Source organism: Neofelis nebulosa, chromosome 17 (genome assembly GCF_028018385.1).
Source record: "Neofelis nebulosa isolate mNeoNeb1 chromosome 17, mNeoNeb1.pri, whole genome shotgun sequence".
NCBI classification, from domain to species: domain Eukaryota; kingdom Metazoa; phylum Chordata; class Mammalia; order Carnivora; family Felidae; genus Neofelis; species Neofelis nebulosa.
In genome coordinates this window covers 51,682,830-51,704,380 of record NC_080798.1, presented here as the reverse complement: position 1 = coordinate 51,704,380, position 21,551 = coordinate 51,682,830, and the positions used below count along the sequence as shown (strand labels likewise).

The 21,551-nt window shown below is 40.8% G+C and overlaps 2 long non-coding RNA genes across 5 annotated transcripts in view; one reads left to right on the top strand and one right to left on the bottom strand.

Annotated features, from left to right (window-relative positions):
- Window positions 1-1,984: 1,984 nt before the first annotated feature.
- On the top strand, window positions 1,985-21,504 carry LOC131499274 (uncharacterized). Its single transcript, XR_009255786.1, has 4 exons — window positions 1,985-2,722; window positions 2,847-2,952; window positions 17,130-17,213; window positions 20,834-21,504. It is a non-coding gene; the product is annotated as an uncharacterized LOC131499274 (long non-coding RNA).
- Window positions 5,697-21,551, bottom strand: part of LOC131499273 (uncharacterized) — a 55,225-nt gene continuing 39,370 nt past the window's right edge. For all 4 annotated transcript variants that reach the window (XR_009255783.1, XR_009255785.1, XR_009255781.1 and 1 more), the window contains one exon: window positions 5,697-5,812. This is a non-coding gene — a long non-coding RNA (uncharacterized LOC131499273). The remainder of the gene's footprint in view (window positions 5,813-21,551) is intronic.

The window sequence follows — 21,551 nt, the reverse complement described above, 5'->3', positions numbered from 1 at the left end:
TGTTGCGAGCTCCTTCACCTTGTTTCCTGGCCTCTCACTCTGCTTTCTGATCCTATCACTATTCTCTGTACCTCTGTCCTCCACTCCTTCTCTCCTTGTTCCGTTCTACCTCACTACCCCATCTCTCTCCTCTGTGGCTTCACCACAGCCCCATTTCTTTTTCTCACATGCCCCCATTCACTTCTCTTGTCTAATCGGGGTGGACTCCAGTAACGGAGAGCAGAGGGGACCTGACACTGCTGGACATTGAACTCTGTAGACAGATTGTAAAACTAATGTGAGTTGCTGCTTTCCTGAATTCCTGTCCTGTCCCATGGGGCATATTTGCCTGAAAACACTGAGTTCATTCACTTGACCTTGACCAGCTCCGGCCTGCCCTTCCTACTTGGTCACTGTGACTAGAATCACATAAACAAGAGCCTCCTGCATTTCACTCACCTCACCCAACTGATGAGCCGTCTTACTCCGTAGGCTCAACAAACCGCCCAGGCCATCCAGGCTCCCCGACGCCATAAGATTCCCAGGCACACCAGTCACACCAAACATTCCATTCTTTCTTCCCGTCAGTTCCCTCCAAACCCTCAAAACTCACCAAGTGCATGATTTTGGATCAGTGCTTGGGCACTTGTTTTTTTCTGCTTCTTGACTTGCGTCTTAGTGAAACAGGTGTGTAGATTTTGTTACAACTCACAAAGCTGTACGCACACAGCGTTCATGCATTTTGTCGTTGTTTATGCATTAACATAATATAATAAGTAAAAAGTTGACAAACCTCCTCTTTGTTTCTTCATTCCATTTGATTTCACCACTTTGTGTTCTCTTTCATCTGCAAGTCGCACTCCTGACCCTGGTTTTTCTCCATGTCGAGTACAGCCTGTGTCTTTACGCCACCGAAAGTGTAAAACGTGGAGGTAGACAAGTGCCAGGTCCAGAGTGCTCTAGGTTAAGAAAAGTTCTTATATCTCGTGAATCTCCCTTAAAGTCTGTGGAAGGCATGAGTCATCTGGGGTAGAGAGACAGGGAGAACACAGCCTGTCTGGAGGGTTGAGTGATAGGTCTGGCCCCTGATCCCCACAAGGTCTTGGTCAAACACAGGAGATGGACTGGAGATGTGAGTTTAGTTTAAGGAGTAGGTCCATGCTTCATGGATGCCACTGGCAGCTTGACCCTTTTTCTCTGATGAGCTTGTAAGCCTGGCTCCCGGTCCAAGGCAGGAACAGGGCTATGGTTCACGGGGTAGTGGACAGGCCTGTGGAAAGGGCATGATGCACAGGGAAAGCTTCCTATGTTGTCGGTGACATCCCCCTGTCTAGAATTTGATTTTCCCCTGAAGATTAATGGCCCAGTATCCCTCTTCCTGGTCTCCTGTTTTCAGGGGGCTTTGGGGGAACTACACTTCTTGAGGCAGGAAGCACCTATTGTGGGTGCTCCGGAGTTATGGCAGACTAGATGAACTGGTCCAGGCCCAGACAATCAAACTAACCTCCTCCAAAATCCCCTGGGGACTTTGAGAGGACAAAGGGTGCACCTAATCAAATAGATTTGTTTCTGATATGCATGATCTCCTGCTGTGTGCAGAGGAGGTCATGGGGAATGGTTACAGCCTGGGGTCACAATCCAAGTGAAGGACCCTGGAGGGCAACAGGGGCATTGGTGCCTGGCCTTCCTATGTCCTCTGGCCAAATGCCTGTTCATCTCTGGGTCTTCCCAGGCCTGAGGAAAAGCTGAAGATTTGGCTACAGATTAATGTGTATCCAGCATTTATGAAGGTATGATGATTGCTTTCTGACCTGTAATTGCCCACTCATTAAGTCTTTGACTCGATAGGGACATTTCCTTGCTTGACGTGTGCTCTCCTGTGACTCTTGCACACAGGATCTCCAATGCTCAAGGACACATAAGACTTTTTAGGGGGTCGACAAACTGTAGTGCAGGCCAGATGAACTGGTTGAGGTCTTGAAGCCATGGGTAAGAGGAAGCCAGATTCTCTGTTCATTCCCTGAGGAGGCATGGACTGGCCTTGGTAATGTCTTGGGCATGGCCAATCTTGTAGTTTGGGATGAGAGCCATAAGCATCGACCACTGACTTGTGTGTGACCTTCCAGTGAGGGCCTGACAGGTCTTGAACATTCTTAGGATGGGGGTGAGGCCATTAATGTTGCGTACGATTGGCTCAGTCTAGGACCTGGGAGTTATGGTGCGTCTCTATAATGATTCTTCTAGGGTGGTATTTACTTTTCTGAGAAGCAGGAAAGGTTCTTTACTTTTTAAGATTCATACAACTAAATTGGGCACACCCAGGTAATCCAGAACACTCTCCCCAACTCAGTGTCCTTACATTTAACCAAATCAGCAAAATTCCTTTTGCTATGTAAGGTACCACACTCACAAGTTCTTCACAAGTACATCTTTGGGGGAGCCATTATTCTGCCTACCTTCTATGAATTGAATCACGCCCTCCATAATTCATATGTTGAAGCCCTAACCCCTAATGTGATGCTATTTGGATATAGGGCCGTTGGGCCATTAGAAGGTTGTGAGAGGGGGTCCTCATGATGGGATTAATGGCCTTATGAGAAGAGACCTGAGAAGTTACTTTCTTTTTCTTTCTACCACCTGAGGATATGGCAAGAAGGCAGTGGTCTGCACACCAGGAAGTGGATTCTCACCGGATACCAAGGCTGTGGCCACTTTGATTTTGGACTTCCCAGCCTGCAGAACTGTGAGAAATAAACTGGGTCTGTTGTTTAAGTGCCCCAGTCTATGATATTTTATTATAGCAGCTTGAATTGCCCCAAACACTCCCATACTCCTCAATCCCATGCCACACTCCTATCTTTTTACAGGTGATCAAGGCTACTGAAGGGGTATTTGAGTTCATTTATCTGACTTCTAAGGACAACAGTGTTTACATTCAGAAGTGGACACCTCAGAAGAAATTCTTCATCTAGGGTGAGTTGATCACTCTTCAGACTCCTACCCCTAACCCTTGGCATGTGTTCCTCCAAAGCGGACCATTCATCTTCCCAGGCTAAGAGGTCACCCTCTCTGCACATTATTCTTCATGAGGCACCCAGGACACTGCACTGCCAGGACTGGTCAACCATGCCCCATTCTATACCTGCCCCAGGGTCCCCTGAGCCTCTGGAATAGACTATTTGTGGACCACAGTGTGTTCTTTTCTGTGGATACCTGTATGCACTTAGGTCACCCTCAGGCTCTGACTTCTTTTCCCATGAGTGCTTCTGAATCATAAGAAATTAAAACTGAAGACAGGCCACAGGAATTACTAGGGAGAAGATTTTTAGTTGGAAGCGGTAACAAGGCAAACCACAGATCTACAAAAGAGGAGGCAGCTATGTTATTTATTTATTTATTTATTTATTTATTTATTTATTTATTTATAAGTTTATTTTTACTTATTTTGAGAGAGAGAGATGGAGAGCAAGCGGGGGAGGGGCAGAGAGAGAAGGAGACAGAATCCCAAGCAAGCTCCGTGCTATCAGCACAGAGGGCTCGAACTCACAAACCATGAGATCAAGACCTGAGCTGAAATCAGGAGTCAGATGCTTAACCGATTGAGCCACCGGACGCCCTGCAACTATGCTATTTTAGACAATATTGGGAACATTTTGACTATTATTTGACATGGTTCCTTTTCAAATCTTCCGTTTTAGTAAGTGGCCCACCCATTTGGTTTGGGAACACACACTCTGGCCTACTGCCAAGGGCTGTAGTTCAGCTATGAACTTAGCTTTCAAAGCCTTTGCAATGTGATTCTGACTTCTCTCACTTGTGTGCTGCCCAGAGGCCAATTGTGAAACCTGTTTGGTATTCTATACAGTAGTCGATTTCTCAGACATTTTGCTGTGTTGGCTCTGGTCATTTTCATACATGCATCTCTTAGGAGTTTGCCAGGACATCATATACAAATTTAGTGAATCCCTTTCTCTGGCTCCATCGTTTCCATAAACAATGCTTATACGCTCTAGCTGGAATAGGGTAAAGTGCCATCTTGTTATTGAGGGGAAGTAACAAGGGTGTAGGGATGGAACGCCAAGCTCTAGGAAACAAGATGACAACAGTCACACACACACTGAGGGGGAAACAGACTTTTTGTCCAGGCAAGTCACTAAGCAAACAAATAAAAATCTAGCCACCACAACCACTCACAAGGTGGGAACAGAATGCAAAGTTGGTACAATGTACTATTTAAATTGCCGATTTTTCAGTAATACATGCAATGAAATCGGAAAGTATGCCTTTTACACAGGAAAAAAATCTGTCAGCAGGCATACTGAGGGGGCTCAGATGTTGGACTGAGCAGAAAAGGACTTCAAAACAGGTATTAAGCACATATTTATGTGCTTAAAATGAAAAGAAAGCATATGTAAAGATAATTACATGACTCATAAAATAGATAATATGAATACATGAGTTGAGGTTATGAATACAAACCAATGAGAATATCAGGAGTTTTAAAAGTATAATAACTCATATGGATAAGAGAGTTTCCATGACAGGTTTCAGCTAGAAGTAGGAGGAATCTATAAAACTGAAGACAGCGGCGCCTGGGTGGCTCGGTCGGTTCAGCATCTGACTTCGGCTCAGGTCATGATCTTGCGGTCCGTGAGTTCGAGCCCCGCGTCAGGCTCTGTGCTGACAGCTCAGAGCCTGGAGCCTGTTTCAGATTCTGTGTCTCCCTCTCTCTCTGACCCTCCCCTGTTCATGCTCTGTCTCTCTCTGTCTCAAAAATAAATAAACGTTAAAAAAAAATTTAAAACTGAAGACAGATCAATTAAGAGTATCCAGTTGATGGACAGAAAGATAAAAGAATGAAGTACAATGAACAAATCTTAAGATACCCTTGGGGAGCCATTAAATATATTGCATTAAACACACAACCTTAGTTCTAGAAAGAGAACAAAGAAAGAGGCAGAAAAATTTAATGGCTGAAAGCTCTCCAAATTTGAGGAAACATATTCATGTGTGCACTTAAGAAGGTCAACAAACCCATAACAGCTTAAACACAAACATATCTGCCCCTGGAATCTGTGGACTAGATGCACCTAGTCTAGGCCACTGTTCTACAGCGTCTCCCCTTTGGCAGTCTCAGTTGAGACGCACCACAAAGTTTCGGCAGGGCCTTCAAGCTCCTGGGAGGATGTACAGTCAACTGTAGTTCATTTTCATCTTTTGGGGCATAACCATGAGTAAAATACAGGCTAATGATGGGTCACGGGGCAACTGGAATAATTCTTCTTAGTTTCCTTTACACTGGTCGTTAACTCCACCTGCCCGTGGGCTCCTTTCTTTTATTTTGTTTATTCTTTTAGAGACTTTTGATTCTATTTCTTTATTAATTTTTTTTTATTTTAGAGAGATAGAGAGGAGAGGGAGAGAATCTGAAGCAGGCTTCACGCTTAGCATGGAGCCCGATGTGGGGCTGGATCCCAAGACCCTGGGATCATGACCTGAGCGGAAATCAAGAGTCAGATGCTCAACCGAGTGAGCCACCCAGGCGCCCCTACAATTTTGTTTTTTAAAGTATGACTTTTTAAATAAACTTTTAGGGGTACCTGGATGGTTCAGTTGGTGGAGAATATGCCTCTTGATCTTGGGGTTGTAAGTTTGAGCTCTGCGTTGGGTGTGGAGATTACTCAAAAATAAAATCTTTTGAAAAAAAATAAATGAACTTTTAACTTGGAATAATTTTAGACTTACAGAAAAGCTGGAAGTTAAGTATGGAGGGTTCCTGTATACCTTTCATTCAGTTTCTTCAGGGTTAACATCTTACATAACCTTGGTGCACCTGTCAAAACAATGAAATTAACATTGGTACAATACTATGAGCTAACCTAACTTTATTCCCATGTACACAGTCTTGCCACCCATAGCCTTTTTCACTTCCCGGATCAGATCCAGGAGTCTCTATTTGCCTTCTTTAGCTTTTTACAATATGTGACAGTTTTCACTCTTTCCTAGTTTTTCATGATCTTGATAATTTTGAAGAATACAAGTCAGGTATTTTGTAAAATGTCTCTCACTGTTGGTTTGTATGATGTTTTCTAATGGTTAGATTTGGATTATAGGTTTTTTAGATGAATATATCACAGAAATGGATTGCCCTCTCATTGTATCATATCAAGTGATATCACTACGAGTTATCCCTGGTTATATTCACCTTGATCCCCTGGTTAAGAAGGTGTCTTCCAGGTTTCTCCACTCTAAAGTCACCACTTTAACCTTTTCGTATGTTATTTGGAAGTGAGTGAGTCACTAAATCCAGCCTGCACCCAAAGAGGAGGGAAGTGAAGTTTTACAGGGGTTTCCACAATTTGCCCCTTCTCTTCACTGATTTCTTTCTGGTAAAAGATACTTATTTTATTCTTTTGGGGTGTAAGCCTATACGACCAACATAGATTTTGGGCAAATTGCTCCCGCTTTAGCCATTGTGATGTCCTTCAGATCCAGTGTACAACATGATGAACTATAGTTAATAATACTGTATTGTATACTTGAAATTTGCAGAAAGAGTAGATATTAGGTGTTCTCACCATACACACTCACACACACATGCACACAAAGTCACTAAGTGACAGATTTGTTAATTTAGCTTGACTCTGGTCATCATTTCACAATGTATACCATATATCAAATTATTACATTATATAACTTAAACATACATAGTGTTAAAATCAATTGTACCTTAATGAAGCTAGAAAAAAAAATCTTTGATTTATGGCATGAGATGATGCCCCAGAGCCACTGTGCATCTTCATTTCTTCAGCTCTGGAATCAACTGTTTCTCTAAGGTCCTGCACTCTTATCACATCCAACCAAATTATTTCCTAACACAAAGCCTTGCGAGTGCTTCCCATGAAGTCAATAACTAAGAGAAAGTCATAATATATCCTAGCCAGGGACATATTGAGCCTGCTAGCAAAACAGGGGCAATATTTCAATAGAATAGTGGAATCTAGCAGTCATGTACTCACAAGAGCCTGGAGGTGGACATGGGACAAGAATCTGTGATTGGTGGCCAAATGGTATTGAAGATTAAATTTGGAGACAGGACTTAACATCACCATGTTGTACACTGGATCCTGTGAACTTATTCATCTCACTTAAAGTTTGTACCCTTCAACCAACCTCCTTTCTTTTCCACCCCTCACCCCCACCGGTAACCATGCCCTAGAAGGATGTACAGTTTTTAAATAAGTAAATAAAAGTTACAGATATACCAAAAGGACACAGGAGTCAATCTGAAGGACATCACAATGGCTAAAGCTGGGGCAATTTGCCCAAATGGCAGGAACTGCATTAGATGGTGGGAACATGTTTCTAGGATGGTTTCTAGAAGTGGGGAATGAAAGCCCTTGGTGGAGAACAGCCAGAATTGCTATGGCAGACAGCAGAAGTAGGCACATTCGAGGGGGTAAACTGTGTAAGACCAGGTAGTTTTCTGGCACCTGAGGGGTGGTAGTCCCAAGCCTGGTAGTGTTTTGAGCCACTCTTATTACTTTTCGGACCTACTCCCTTGTGCTGACTTCCAAGTTAGATGAAACAGAGATGAACAACCCCCATCAGTCCTTCAGATAAACCACCAGACAGGTTTGAGCGCGCGTGCGCGCGCACACACACACACACACACACACACACACACACATTTGCCACTAAGGTCTATTCTGTTCCTTCCTGATTCAGGGAGCAGGGTGCCTCTCTGGAAATGCAGGTTGCTATTGCTTTAAAACCACCTTATAGCTGGGAATGGGGGGAATAAAGGTAAATAAAATCACCACAGAACTTTTCTATTGTGCTGAAGTCATATTGTTTTCTTGATTCAGCATTTGCTTGGCTGCTGTCAGTTGTTGATTGTTTCGCAGAGTTCTGATAAAGTTGGTTCTGACATTTTCTGCTTGTTTTTTGATGTGTCTCGGGGGGAGATGAGAACTTGCAGCTGCCTACTCTGCCATTCTGATGACATTACTCCTCTGGATATTGGTTTTTAAATACCATACTCTGATTTTAAAAATATGGGCTTTGCAAACGGGTACAGAAGTCAGCCTGAAATTGCTCCCCATAGGCAAAGCTAGAACAATTTGAGCAAATACATAAATAATATGAGGACTGGATTATAACCCCCAAAACAAAATAAATCTCCATTAGTCCATAATAATGTCAAATAAGTAACTAACTAAATAGATGGGGGTGGGGAAGGGGAGCAGATCTCCCTTACAGAGCAATTTGAATTAATTCCAATTACTCTCCCTGCCCTGGAATGTGGGCTGGACTTAGTGACTCACTTCCAAATGAAAAGGTATGGAAGGGGAACATAAAAAGTGGCTTTACAGTGGAGAGACCTGGTAAGTCGCCGCTTTAACCAAGTGATAAAGGTTAACATCACCAGTATCGTGTGTATATAATGTACCCCTGATACGATTAGATGAGAAGAGCAATTCTTCTTTGTGGTAATTTTCTCCACAAAAACCATAATTTCAGTCTAATAATAAGAATACAGGAGACCAACAAAAATTGGGGGACATTGTACAAAATAGGTGAGTAACACTCTTTTAAGTTTTCTAAGTTAACGGAAAACAAAGAAGGATCAAGAAACCGTCACAGATCAGAGACTGAGGAGATACAGTGACTGAGGGCTGTGATATTCTGGATTAGATTCTTGTATGGAAAAACCACATTTGTGGAGAAACTGATGGAATCCGAATAGAGTCTGCCATTGAGTTAACAGTATTGTGTCCATGTTGATTTTTTAGTTCTGACCGGCGTCCCCTGGTGATGTGAGATGTTCTCATTAGGGCAAGAACTAGGTGAAGGGTATGAAAAAAAATTCTACGTACCACTTTAGAACCTTTTGTGCAAATCTAAGTTTATTCTATGATAAAAAATCGAATAGAACAAAAAATAGAGGATACACTTTTGTGTAAGGACTCTGAACAAGTTTGGAGATGACAAATTATGCTAAAAGGAGAAATTCAATCAATTCTCCAAAACACTAATTTTTCAGACCTCACTTATTCTGTAAATTCTCTACAATTCTACCCTGGGTCTGCATCTTGCAGTGTTTTCATCTTACAGTGTTTATGGTATTTGGTTTTATTTTGGGAAACATGTCTTATTTTAAAGTAGTCAGATTGATTAATAATGGCCTTCACATTTTGTGCCTTCTGTATCTTGGAGTCCTAAAGATAGTCTCCTTTGTGTCATCATAAAAGTTTAAAACTTTTGTGTTACGGGAACTAGAATATTCTCCCTTTCCTCACCTAACAATTCTTGGTTGAGCAAATTACGCAGGGAAGTTTCAGGATATGTCAGCTGGACTTTGAACCCAGGCTTCTCTGGATCTATTTCTTTTTTGTACACTTTGTTTCACTTTGGATGGAGTGAGGTGTCTGATGTTAGAGAATCCCAGACACAATGGATCTTTCCTTTCATTCAAGTTAATTTTGTGTCTTTTTTTTAAATTTTTTTAATGTTTATTTATTTTTGAGACAGGGAGAGACAGAGCATGAATGGGGGAGGGGCAGAGAGAGAGGGAGACACAGAACCGGAAGCAGGCTCCAGGCTCTGAGCCATCAGCCCAGAGCCTGACGCGGGGCTCAAACTCACGAACAGTGAGATCGTGACCTGAGCTGAAGTCGGACGCTCAACCGACTGAGCCACCCAGGCACCCCAATTTTGTGTCTTTTGAGAATGTTTACAGTTCATACATACTTTAGAACTTCTAATTTGTTGATAGTTTTTAACCGTTTTGAAAATTATATGCACATTTTATTGCTAAACCACACTGAAGGTAAATCACAGAAATCAGTATGTTTCACCCCCGAATACATGCATCTCCTAAGAACTAGGATATTTTACACAGCCAAGAAACTCACATGGGTTAGATAAACTTACCTAATATATATTAAATTTTGAAACATTTTTTAATCATTCAACTAACATAAGATTCCACATTCTTGGGCCTCTAGAGCCCACATCATAGACACCTCTGTCTAAACATCATTTATCCTACAGACAGTGTACCATAGACAAAATAGATTCCACATCTCAGATATTTCAATATCCTATTCTAGACATTATTTCTAGAGACTCCATTGCTAAGTCCAGAAAAAAAAATCCGTTTCTGGTACCATTTCAATCACTCAGCTCTCAGCCACATTCACTTACCCCACGGACATTTGCTACTGAACCCACAGACACTAATCACTGACCCCATACATGTCCATCAGTGTCTCCATATACCACCATAATGAATCTCCAAAGTCCCATCACCTATTTCACAAACTAAATTCTACAACCCACTGTTCCAGTGAGATTTGTGGGCAAGTCCCCAGGTGGGGCAAGAAAGAAGAGAGGCACCAAAGACCCCATCTTTGCTCACATAAAGATTGTTGTTCTTCTCAAAAATGACCAGCAGATGGCAGAAAAATCCATGTTTTGGATATGTAGACTCCTGCTCCAAACATTATGGAGCTTTGAGATAGGGGTTTTTTGTGTGTTTGTTTTCTGTTTTTGTTTGTTTTTGTTTTTGTGTTTGTGTTTGAGACCAGTTAATCTGCCTGGTGAATAATGAGAATTAAAGATCATTGTGATATCAGAAAATTCTCCATCAAAACATTTTCTTCTCAGCCCATTGCAGCCCACCAGTGTCACTGATAACACTCCGGTGTCACCGATCCCAATCTGTACCTGTCTGAAGATTCTTGTGGTTCATGTCACCCTTCTCTTCATTAAAACCCATTAGGAGGAAATAACTACTTTGGGAACTATTTATGAAAGTCTTGAATGTAGTATTTCATGTTTCCTACTAGAGTTTTCGGCATTGCCATAGAGATTATTTGTTAATCCAAAGTGATGAATCTGTAATGGCCAGAGTGGTGTATATAACAAATTTGGATGAAACTAAGAGTTCATCTGCCTCTTAAATTAGGTTGGTGGAGGCTGTCCTATACTTTTTGTAATAATAATAAGAGCCGATGTTTGTTCAGCACTTACTATGTGCTAGGCACTGTACCAACCACTTTACATAGTAGGCAGATTGAATCTTCACATTAACCCCACAAAGCGATGACTATTAAACATTTTTTACAAAGTATACAGATGCCCAGAGAATTCAAGTAATGTGTTTCAAGGCCCTACGGTTAGAAAAATGCTCAGGACCGCATCTTTGCTTCTATTCACACCATATGCAATGAATACTATGGTGCTAGCATTGTTGGGGCTTTATGGATTCAAAAGAAGTTCTTGTTCTCTTGCCCCTGCAACACATGTGTTGGAATCTTCTCATTACAGGATCTGGGAAACAGTTTTAGTTGTGTTACCCTGGGTAAGTATGACCATTAATTAGCTCTTCAGGGGGCATTGTGACAATATCTAGGCTGATGTGAGCAGAATATTTTAAACCAGGACTGTCCCACTGGCTCCAGGTTACATGACTCCCTTTAGGGCAGTGGAATGTTTAAATTACACATCCCAGCTGTTGGCAGGGATCAGTTCAAGTCCATCTTCTTTTCCTTCAGGCAAAACATCACTCCATTCTTCAACTTGCTGTGTTTCTCTGGTGGTATAGCTTGACGCTCAAGAGCTTTGAGCAGCAGCTCTGCATCAGCACCCCAGGGCTGTTGTGAGACATGTGGTGTGCAGTGTCACAGTCCTGTGCCTAGAAAGCAGTTTCCCTACTCATTGTCCCATCTCCTACAACTCGCTACAGTAGTTGGGATTCTGGGTTGAAAGTAAGAGAAACCAACTCTAAGGCACTCATTTAAAAGGGAGTTAAGAGGGGCGCTTGGGTGGCTCAGTCGGTTAAGCATCCGACTTCAGCTCAGGTCATGATCTCGCGCTCTGTGAGTTCGAGCCCCGCGTCGGGCTCTGTGCTGACAGCTCAGAGCCTGGAGCCTGTTTCAGATTCTGTGTCTCCCTCTCTCTGACCCTCCCCCGTTCATGCTCTGTCTCCCTCTGTCTCAAAAATAAATAAACATTAAAAAAAAAAATAAAAGGGAGTTAAGAAAGGGTTGCTCATCTTTCTCTATCAGGAACTTCTCCCTCACCCACATGGCTCTTTTGGTCATGACCATCTTTCTCTGGACACAGAGTAGAAGGCTTGGGTCAACCCAGTCCAATCAGAGTACCCCAGCTCAGACCACACTTATTGGGGAATGAAGGGTACATGGCCCAGTGAGAGTTCTCCTTGGATTTTTATGCCCGAGAAGAGAAAAAGCTGGTTATTTTCTGTGGGGTTTCTGAGTTGGCAGATGAGAACCTGTTTGAGGAAGGATGCCAGAAGAGTCTAGCAGATTCATAAGGGGGAGAGACGGATTAAAAGTCCTACAGGTATTGAGTCCTAGCATCAAGCTAGGCCTGAAGCCAGGGGCAGTTCTTTATTTCCTAATTAGGAGAGCTCATAGATCCCCCTCTTATGCTGAAGTGACTTTGAGCTAGTTTTCTGTCACTTATAACCTAATGTACTGGTTTGTATGCCTCAACCCACAACAGGCTCTGTGGGTTCCTTCAGGCCCTATTTAATCATTTCCTTAATGGATGATTATTTTATTTGTAAGATCTTTATTTTTTTAAGTTTATTTGTTTATTTGAGAGAGAGAGAGAGAGAGAGAGTGCAAGTAGGGGAGGGGAAGAGAGAGAGAGAGAGAGAGAGAGAGAGAGAGAGAGAGAGAGAATCCTAAGCAGGCTCTGTGCTGTCAGTGAACTGTGAGATCGTGACCTGAGCCAAACCCAAGAGTTGGAGGCTTAAGCAACTGAGCCACCTATAAAGATTTTTAAAGGAGAGCACCTCACTAATCAGCAACAGAGCCCTAGAATGCACCATTCATCATCCTTCAAAATAGCCTCAATATCTGGTGCTGGCTTTGCCATCATCTGGTGTCACATTATAAATGAATTCATAGGTTTAGGGATATTATCTTGTTATTGTCTGTTTTCTCTTGGGTGAAAAATTTAAGGTCAAAATCATTAAGTAATTTTTGTAAAGGCAAATTGCTGAACCTGAGGAGAAAATCCACTAAAACTTTTCAACTTTAATATTAGGCATTCCTAAAACCTAAATATGCAACCAGGGGATAATTACGTTTGCACAAAAATTTGGCATCAAGAGCACGAGTTAAATCACACACAGATCACTTAAATGAGCACAAATGGTCTATCCTCATCATTTGTTTGCCAGCTCACTTCCCTGACAAGCAATGATGGTCTCAACCAAATACTGTAGAGACTCCTAAACTCCCCTCAGCTTGCAAAACCAAAAACTGAATTCAGAGTATGTGAAAGAGAGATGTTGTAAACATGCTTATAAACAAGATCTGGAAATTACTAAGTATGCTATTTTTCAACATATATGTGCTAAGCATCATGAAGGCCAGGATACCTCTGTCTTCTGTCATTAACAATATGAATTGGTTATCTCCAAGGGAAGTATTCAATTTGAATCACATTTTCAGGAAACATCTCGAAAGAGTGGAAGGTAAGAGCTTATATGCCAGTAGTCACATTTTGAGATTGTCTGCATTGTGTTAGTGGGTCCTAGATAGATGAGAAAGTCCAACAAAAAAAGAGGACAAAACTGAATGGTCAGCATTTCATTTTGTTGCATTATTTTAAAGTTAGTGGTTATACAAAACCAAGAGCACACTGTATACACAGTATGTTAGCCAACTTGACAACAAATTATGTTAAAAAAATAAATAAATAAAGTTAGTGGTTATAGATTCAGTCATACAAATTTAGTATAACAGAGGTTTACAAAGGAATTGTAATTTAAATACAATGCATTATGTGACATATGTAAGTAAATTGCACTTTGAAAAGAGAAAAGGTGTTTTTTAAAATGTACTCAGAGGTGGAGTATGTTTTTCATTGTATATGATATTGCTATAAATCATATCTGCTGATATTAGCCTTGATCACTTGGTTAAGATGGTTTCTTCAGTGTTTTTCTACTAGAAAATCACTATTTTCTCCTTTCCGTATTCTATTCTCTGGGACATGGTAAGTTCTCTCCATACTTAAGAGAAAGGAAATGAATTTCCCACCTCCTAGAAGGCACATATCTACACATGCTATTTGAATTTTTTTTAACTTTTATTTTTTTGGGGGAGACACAGAGAGACAGAGCATGAGCAGGGGAGGGGCAGAGAGAGAGGGAGACACAGAATGTGAAGCAGGCTCTAGGCTCTGAGCTGTCAGCACAGAGACCGACATGGGGCTCGAACCCATGAACTGTGAGATCATGACCTGAGCTGAAGTTGGACGCTTAACTGACTGAGCCACCAGGCTCCCTTGCAATTCTTCTGTAAGGAAGATTTGTCCCTTCTCCTCATTTATTTAATATTTTGTTTTTATTGGCACAGAATGATGGATATTTATTTTATTCTTTGAGTTATAATTTAATATTACGTATTTGTTAGGAAAATTGTCCCGTATTTCAATTGTTTCAGTTGCTACACATTTTGCTTGGAAAATTGTTCCAGCCATGGCTATTGGGAGTTTTTTCATATTGATCCATGTGTCTTTTTAATATACATGGGATCATCTTGTGTTTTAACTGCCCTTGCCCTGTATATAGCCCTTTTTACAAAAGAGTTCTGATTTCTTTTATTAGATAATGGTGTTTAGAAATCAAGATCTGGGCACTAGGTGTGCTCATTGTTATCAGGGTGTCAATGCCTCTAGGTCTGCTTAGGAGACAGAGCCAGTAAACAAACAAACTAACTAATTTAATAAATAATACAAACACATATTTATATATGCATATTTATTTATATATACATACATATGCTAATCTTTGTACATAAGCATATCTATTTGTGCATCTGGGCATCTGAATATATATTAAAATAAACATGAATTCATACTGCACTCATATATCTCTGACCACAGATATAATGTGCTCTTTCTCCCCTTTGCTTATGCAGGGGTATTGGATGAGTTCATGGGTGGTACTGAGAGGCCCTGATAGGACATAGGAACAAGCAATTGATCCTTGACCCATTTGGCACCTTGTCCTGATGCAAAAGCCTGGGCATGTGGCTAAAGTCAGGGTGGGGTGCCCAAGTGGCTCAGTCGGTTAAGTGTCTGACTTCAGCCTAGGTCATGATCTCACTGTTCCTGAGTTCAAGCCCTGTGTTGGGCTCTGTGCTGACAGCTTAGAGCCTGGAGCCTGTTTCACATTTTGTGTCTCCTCTCTCCCCCTCCCCCACTCATGCTGTCTCTCTCTCTCTCTCTCTCAAAGTAAACATTAAAATAAATAAATAAATAAATAAATAAATATCAGGGCTCATGGCCTGAAAAAGATTGAATGTTATATATTAAAGGCATGGCAACAGGCCCCTGATTGGCAAGTAAGGTCCAGCCAAGTGTCTGCCTGAACTTGGGAATTTGCAGAGAATGGAGAGAGAGTGGTCAGTGTAACTGGAGGATGTAGGGACATGGCTATGTACAAGAAAATTCATGGCCGACTTTGAAGGACATTGGGGGAAAGTGACTATAGGGACTAATCTCTGAGCAATTCTGTGACATCTTACAGAGTTCTTTCATATTGCAGGACCTTTCCAGGGCCAAAGAAGTAGTCACAAGAAAATATTGGTTTCCTTTTAGGAAATGAGGATGATTTCAGTACATTGTTAATTTGCATTATCATAACATTGAAACCATGATTAATACTACCCTGGTGAATCTTGTTGTTCCTTTTTAATCTATATGAAACTAGGATAGTTGTGATGTGCCATTGATAGCATTTTTTGCTTTTACATTAACAATATGACTGAAATTAATACTGCAATTAGGAATGAAGAGATAGTTCAAAACTAGGAGAATAAATTCATATTTTTATGAGTATGGTGAGGCTTGGAAGAGGCAGATCCTTGGGGTGCCTGGGTGGCTCAGTTAGTTGAGCGTCCAATTTTGGCTGAGGTCATGACCTCATGGTTGGTGGGTTTGAGCCCCACACTGGGCTTTGCGCTGACAGTGTGGAGCCTGCTTCAGATTCTCTGTCTCCCTCTCTCTCTCTGCTCTTCCCCCAATCACACTCTCTCTCGAAAATAAATAAACATTAAAAAGAGGGGTAGATAATTATTTATTAAAGTAGTGTTCATTATTGCTAGTGTGAGTAATAATAACTACTAACCATGAAGTATACAAGTCCAATTGATTGAGTGCTTACTTGGTATCAGGTAATACTTCAAGTACATTTCATGTTTTTAACATTTAATCTTGGCAGTGGTCCTGTATGAAAAGTTCTGTAATTATTTACATTTAACAGTTGAGGATTCTAAGGAGTGAGTTGTTGAACGAGCTGTCCTGAGGTCCTACAGCCAGAAATTAATGCAATTTGGATTTTAACCCAAGTACCTTGAGTCCAGGTACTATTAAGTTAAAATTTGTCTCTCATGATGATTAAAGGAATGCTTACCACAAAACACTAATATTATTTATCCACATTCTGTAATATTATGTTATATCAGTAAAGACAGAAGAACTGTATGAAAGTCTTTTCCTAAATCCTTCATTGGTATCCAGGCTCCTACCTGGCTCCCAACTTCCTGGTGGTCTCTGTATCCTCCTGGCTATCATGGCCATGCCTGGGCAAGTCTACTCTTGTACGCTATTATACCACTGGATTGTTTACTCAGAAGTTGGTGAGTCTGTAAAGAATGCAGAGTCCTTGCCTATGGTATTTCACCATTTGGTTGTAAGGGGTAAGAATTCTCTCTGCTGTGGTGGTTGAGTGGGGGATAGGGCATGTGAGTGCCATGGGGCTACACATTTTGTCTTTCTGAGACTTGGCTGGAGACACATGAATACATAACCATGAGAGGGCCCATGTATACTCTTTTCCAACCTCTCAATCAAGATGGCTTTATTCTAGGGCCTCACCATTTCAATAGGAAAATGCAACTCTATGAAATCACATTACCAGGTTCACCCTACCAGCTCCTCTCCATATACATCTCCCTACGAGAACAGAGGATTCTCCATCGTGCTGTGAAAGAATGTGCAGTATGTGGGGGCCAGACAGGTCCTGGTCAAATACCAACACTGCAGCCTCCCATCCCACACATATTCCTGAGTCTGCATCATTTTTCCTCTTTCCTCCACAGATGATCAAGTCTCCTGAGGAGAAATTTCAATATACCTACACATCTGATGACAAAAAGTACCATGGTGAAAAAATATATTCATGAGTGAGTATTTTCTAGCAAAAAAAATACTCCATTTAGAATGAGCTCATATACCCCAGCACTTTGTTTTCTCTGACCGCCAACATGAACCCTCAATTTTGGCCAACAGACCAGAAACACAGTCATTGTCTCTCCTTAATAATTTAGGACATTGTGCTCCCAGGACTGCCCATCCAGGGCTCATCTGCTTCCTTGCCCAGGGTATCCTGAAGCCCCAGGGCTGGGTTCACTCAAACTACAGAGGGAACACAGTGTGCTGACACTCCAAGTTTGACTTCTTTCTTCATGAGCGGCTTTGAGTAACAATAAATTAAAACTGAATAGATGTAGCATGCAATGTGGGAGTGTACAACTAGGAGCAGAAAGAAAGCACTTTGGTGTCTACAAGGCAGAAGCTAATTCTACCATGAGTCATCCACCAAATGTTCTTTCAGCCCAGGAGCTATTGCTTTCTCTCTCCTGCTGTACCTTTCTCCGTCTCCCTCTTCATTTTTTTTTGTTGTTGTTGTTCTCCTTCTATCTTCATTGCCTTTACTTATTCCTTGTTTTCTTTCTGTTTTTGCCCATTCTTTATATTTGGTGTACCTCTTTGTCTTCTCTTTTCCCTATCATCACTACCTGCACCAAGCCTTTTTCTTTACTCGCAAAATTTGACCCCCTGATGGACAAAGACGGACCCAGAGTTGTTAATAGATGGGCTGGCTTGGTGTGTTGAAACAAGGTGAAAATGGATGGCTACCATATGATATGCTAACACAAGGGTGACTTTCAAACAAAGAGATGAGGGAAAAATTCTCCCAATTCAGAGAGGACAAGGAAGTGCTCCTGGTCATATTGTTTCTGTGGAAAGAGAAGTGACCTGAAGTTAAAAAAATACCTGCATTAGTTTTCTAGGACTACCATAGTGAAGTAACACAGACTGGGTGGTTTAAACAACATAAATTTATTTTCTCACAACTATGGAGGCTAGAAGTTCAAGACCAAGCTGTGAATAGTGTTGGTGTCTTTTGGGGCTTGTCTCCCTGGCTTGTACATGGCTGTCTTTTCCTATGTCTTCACATGGTCCTTCCTCTGTGTGTGTCTGTGTCCTAATTTCTTTTTATAAGGATGCCAGTCATATTGGATTAGTGACCCAATGACCCCTAGTGACCTCCTTTTATTTAATTATGCCTTTAATGACCCTCTCTCTAACTACAGTAATGTTCTGAGGTACTGGGGGTTAGGACATCAACATATAAATTTTGGGAGCACAATTCAGCCTATAATAATAAATGGACACACGGGCAGTGGCAAATGAATGTTCCAGTCCATTTCCATCAGCAGCTAATTGCAGATGGTGTCACATGGAGGGGAGGCTCCACCTAGCCAACCCATGGAATCACAAGAAGTAATAAAATGATGGCTACCGATGTAATCAAATTTATAATGGAAATGGACACACAATGCAACTTGCACATTTCAATCACACAGTCTAAAGAATTTTTGTGAATAAATACACTAGGTAACAATATCTTAATCAAGAGACAGAAAAACAGCATAAATACTCCAAGTCTCTCATACATGTTTGGAGCTAATCATTCCCTTAGGCCAAACATTGACCTATTTTCTATAAATGTAATTTTGGATGTTCTAGAATTTAACATAAATAGACTAGTTCAGTGCAATCTCTTTTATAAATGGTTTCTTCCTCTCAGGACAATGCTTGTAAAATGCATCCACGTTGTCATCTATACTGGTAGTTCGTTCCTTTTCTTGGTGGTTACTATTACATTGTATGAATAAACCAAAATTTGTTTATTCATTCAATTAGATGACAAATGTTTATTTCCCAGGATTTTTGCCATTATGAATAAAGCTATTATATACGTTCATTACAAGTCTCCTTATTTTTAAAGAAGTTCTCTGTTTTCATTATTTGTATAAATAATATGTTTGTAACCTGTTGATCCTATGATAATTGTATCATTAACTTCATAAGAAAATGTTGAATGTTTTCTAAGTTGGTTGCAATATTTTATAATCCCAAGAACAAACTGGAAGAATTCCAGTTACTTCAGATCCCTGTCAACACTTGGTATTGTCATTCTTTTAAATTTTAGCCATTGTAGTGAATATGAAGTTGTATCTTATACAGGCTTTATTTGTGTTTTTCCAATAATATTTTTAGGGACTATTGGCCATTCATGTATCATGTTGTTTTTAATATTTTTTTAATGTTTATTAGTTTTTGAGAGAGAAAGAGAGAGAGAGAGCATGCTTATGGGCAGGAGAGCGTCAAAAAGAGGGAGACAGAGAATCCAAAGCAGGCTCTGTGCAGTGAGCACAGAGCCTGATGCAGGGCTCAAACCCACCAACTGTGAGCTCATGACCTGAGCCAAAATCAAGAGTTGGCCACTTAACTGACTGAGCATCCCATGTATCATGCTTTATGAAGTGTCTATTCAGACATTTTGCTCATTTTTATTGTTATTTTTCCTTTTGAGTAGCAAGAGGTTTTTTTTCTTTTAATATATTCTGGATATAGCATGTTTGTCAGATATATGTGTTTTGCATTTAACTCCCCTCTCTGGGGCTCATTCTCTTATTTTTGGAATTGCAGCTTTTGAAGAATGAAAGTTTTAAATTTTAATGGGGCACAATTTATCAGTTTGTCTTTTATACTTTCTGGTTTTTGTGCCCTATGTAAGAAACTATTCCCTATGCAACTGATAAATTTCATTTCATTTAGTGTCTCAGCAGATAAAGCTTCCTAGGAAATATATGTCACCTACATATACACAAATATTTATAAACATTTTTGTGACTGTGTGTGTGTGTGTGTGCATGTGTGTGTGTGGCCTGACAGGCACAGAAAACCTTCCTGTTCCCATTTGGTTCCCTAAGTCTGTGCCATTTTTTCCACAGTCTTCTTTTTCTAGAATTCTCTTCTGATTCCAAGGTCACTGGTTGAACTCCAGGGAGAGCGAGATCGCAGACAATTGGTGTGTGGATTTGGCAGCCTATTCTGTGCCTATTAACCATAACCATGGCTACTTACATTCTTGACCTTCTGCCAGGAGATCTATGTTTCTCTGAGAGTTTTAAATGGGAAGACCTGCTCACTGGAAGGTTGAAATTGGGGGTCGGGATCAATTAGGTTGGGATTGTAGATGTAGAAATATCAGGCGGTGTCTTTATTCCTGGCAATGCATGTAAGTTCACCCAGATTTCTGAGTCTGCACCATGTCCCCTAGGGCCTCCTTTCCCAGAATGGACCCAGGTGTGTTTGGGACCCTTTGGGGCCTTAGGGTAGAAACTCTGTGCATGTGAGTTTGAATGAGTGGATTTATGTTAAAAACTACACAAACCTGGTACTATATTGGTAAATTTACTTTACAGGGGTACATGCTGAAACTACTTTACATATACACTAGGTTCGAACAAATAATAAAAGTCAAGTTTCCTATTGTCAGAAAAAAAAAGGTACAAATAATCAATAGGTGAGAGCTATAACGAGCCCTATATTATTCTGTAGTTGGCATTAGTATGAAACTCAGGTTTATTTTAATATATATTGAGAGAAAGGGTCATAGTTATAACCATGTGGATATACTTAAATTCATATGCATACATATGTTTCCTAGTTCTGTCTACTGAGAAGGCCTGGAAGCAGTGACACCCCAGTAGCAATGAAGAACCCGTGTCCAGATACGATTTTCTAAATTCCATTGTTCAACTAAAAACCAATGGGACATGGCGAAGAGTATAAAAAGGAAAAACGGTGCCTTTCCAGTGGAGAAACTTGGCGGACCCCACCCTAACCAAGTGATCATTGTTAACACTATCAGTGGTGTAATATCAAGGCTAGGTACTTGTGATACAGTGCAATGAGAGTAAGTATTCCTCTTTGTGCTATTCTTGAAAATCGACAGCCCCAGTCTGATCATGAAAATACATCAGACACATCCAAATTGAGGGAGTCTCCAGAACACCAGTACACTGTAAAACTGCCAGGTCACTGAAAATGAAGTTCCATTAAGAAGTTGTCACAGACCAGGGGTGCGTGGGTGGCTCAGTCATTTAAAGCGTCCGACTCTTATTTCGGCTCGGGACGTGATCTCATGGTTCATGAGTTTGAGTCCCCATCTGTCAGCGCAGAGCCTGCTTGGGATTCTGTCTCTCTCTCTCTCTCAAAAACAAATAAATAAACTTCAAGAAATTAAAAAAAAAAAAAAAAAAAGTTGTCACAGACCAGACTAATTTCGGCAGTATCCTGGATTAGATTCTGGCACAAAAAAGAGGGAAAAGTGGTAGAAATATGAATAAAGTGTCATTTAGTTAATAGTATTGTATTCATGTTAA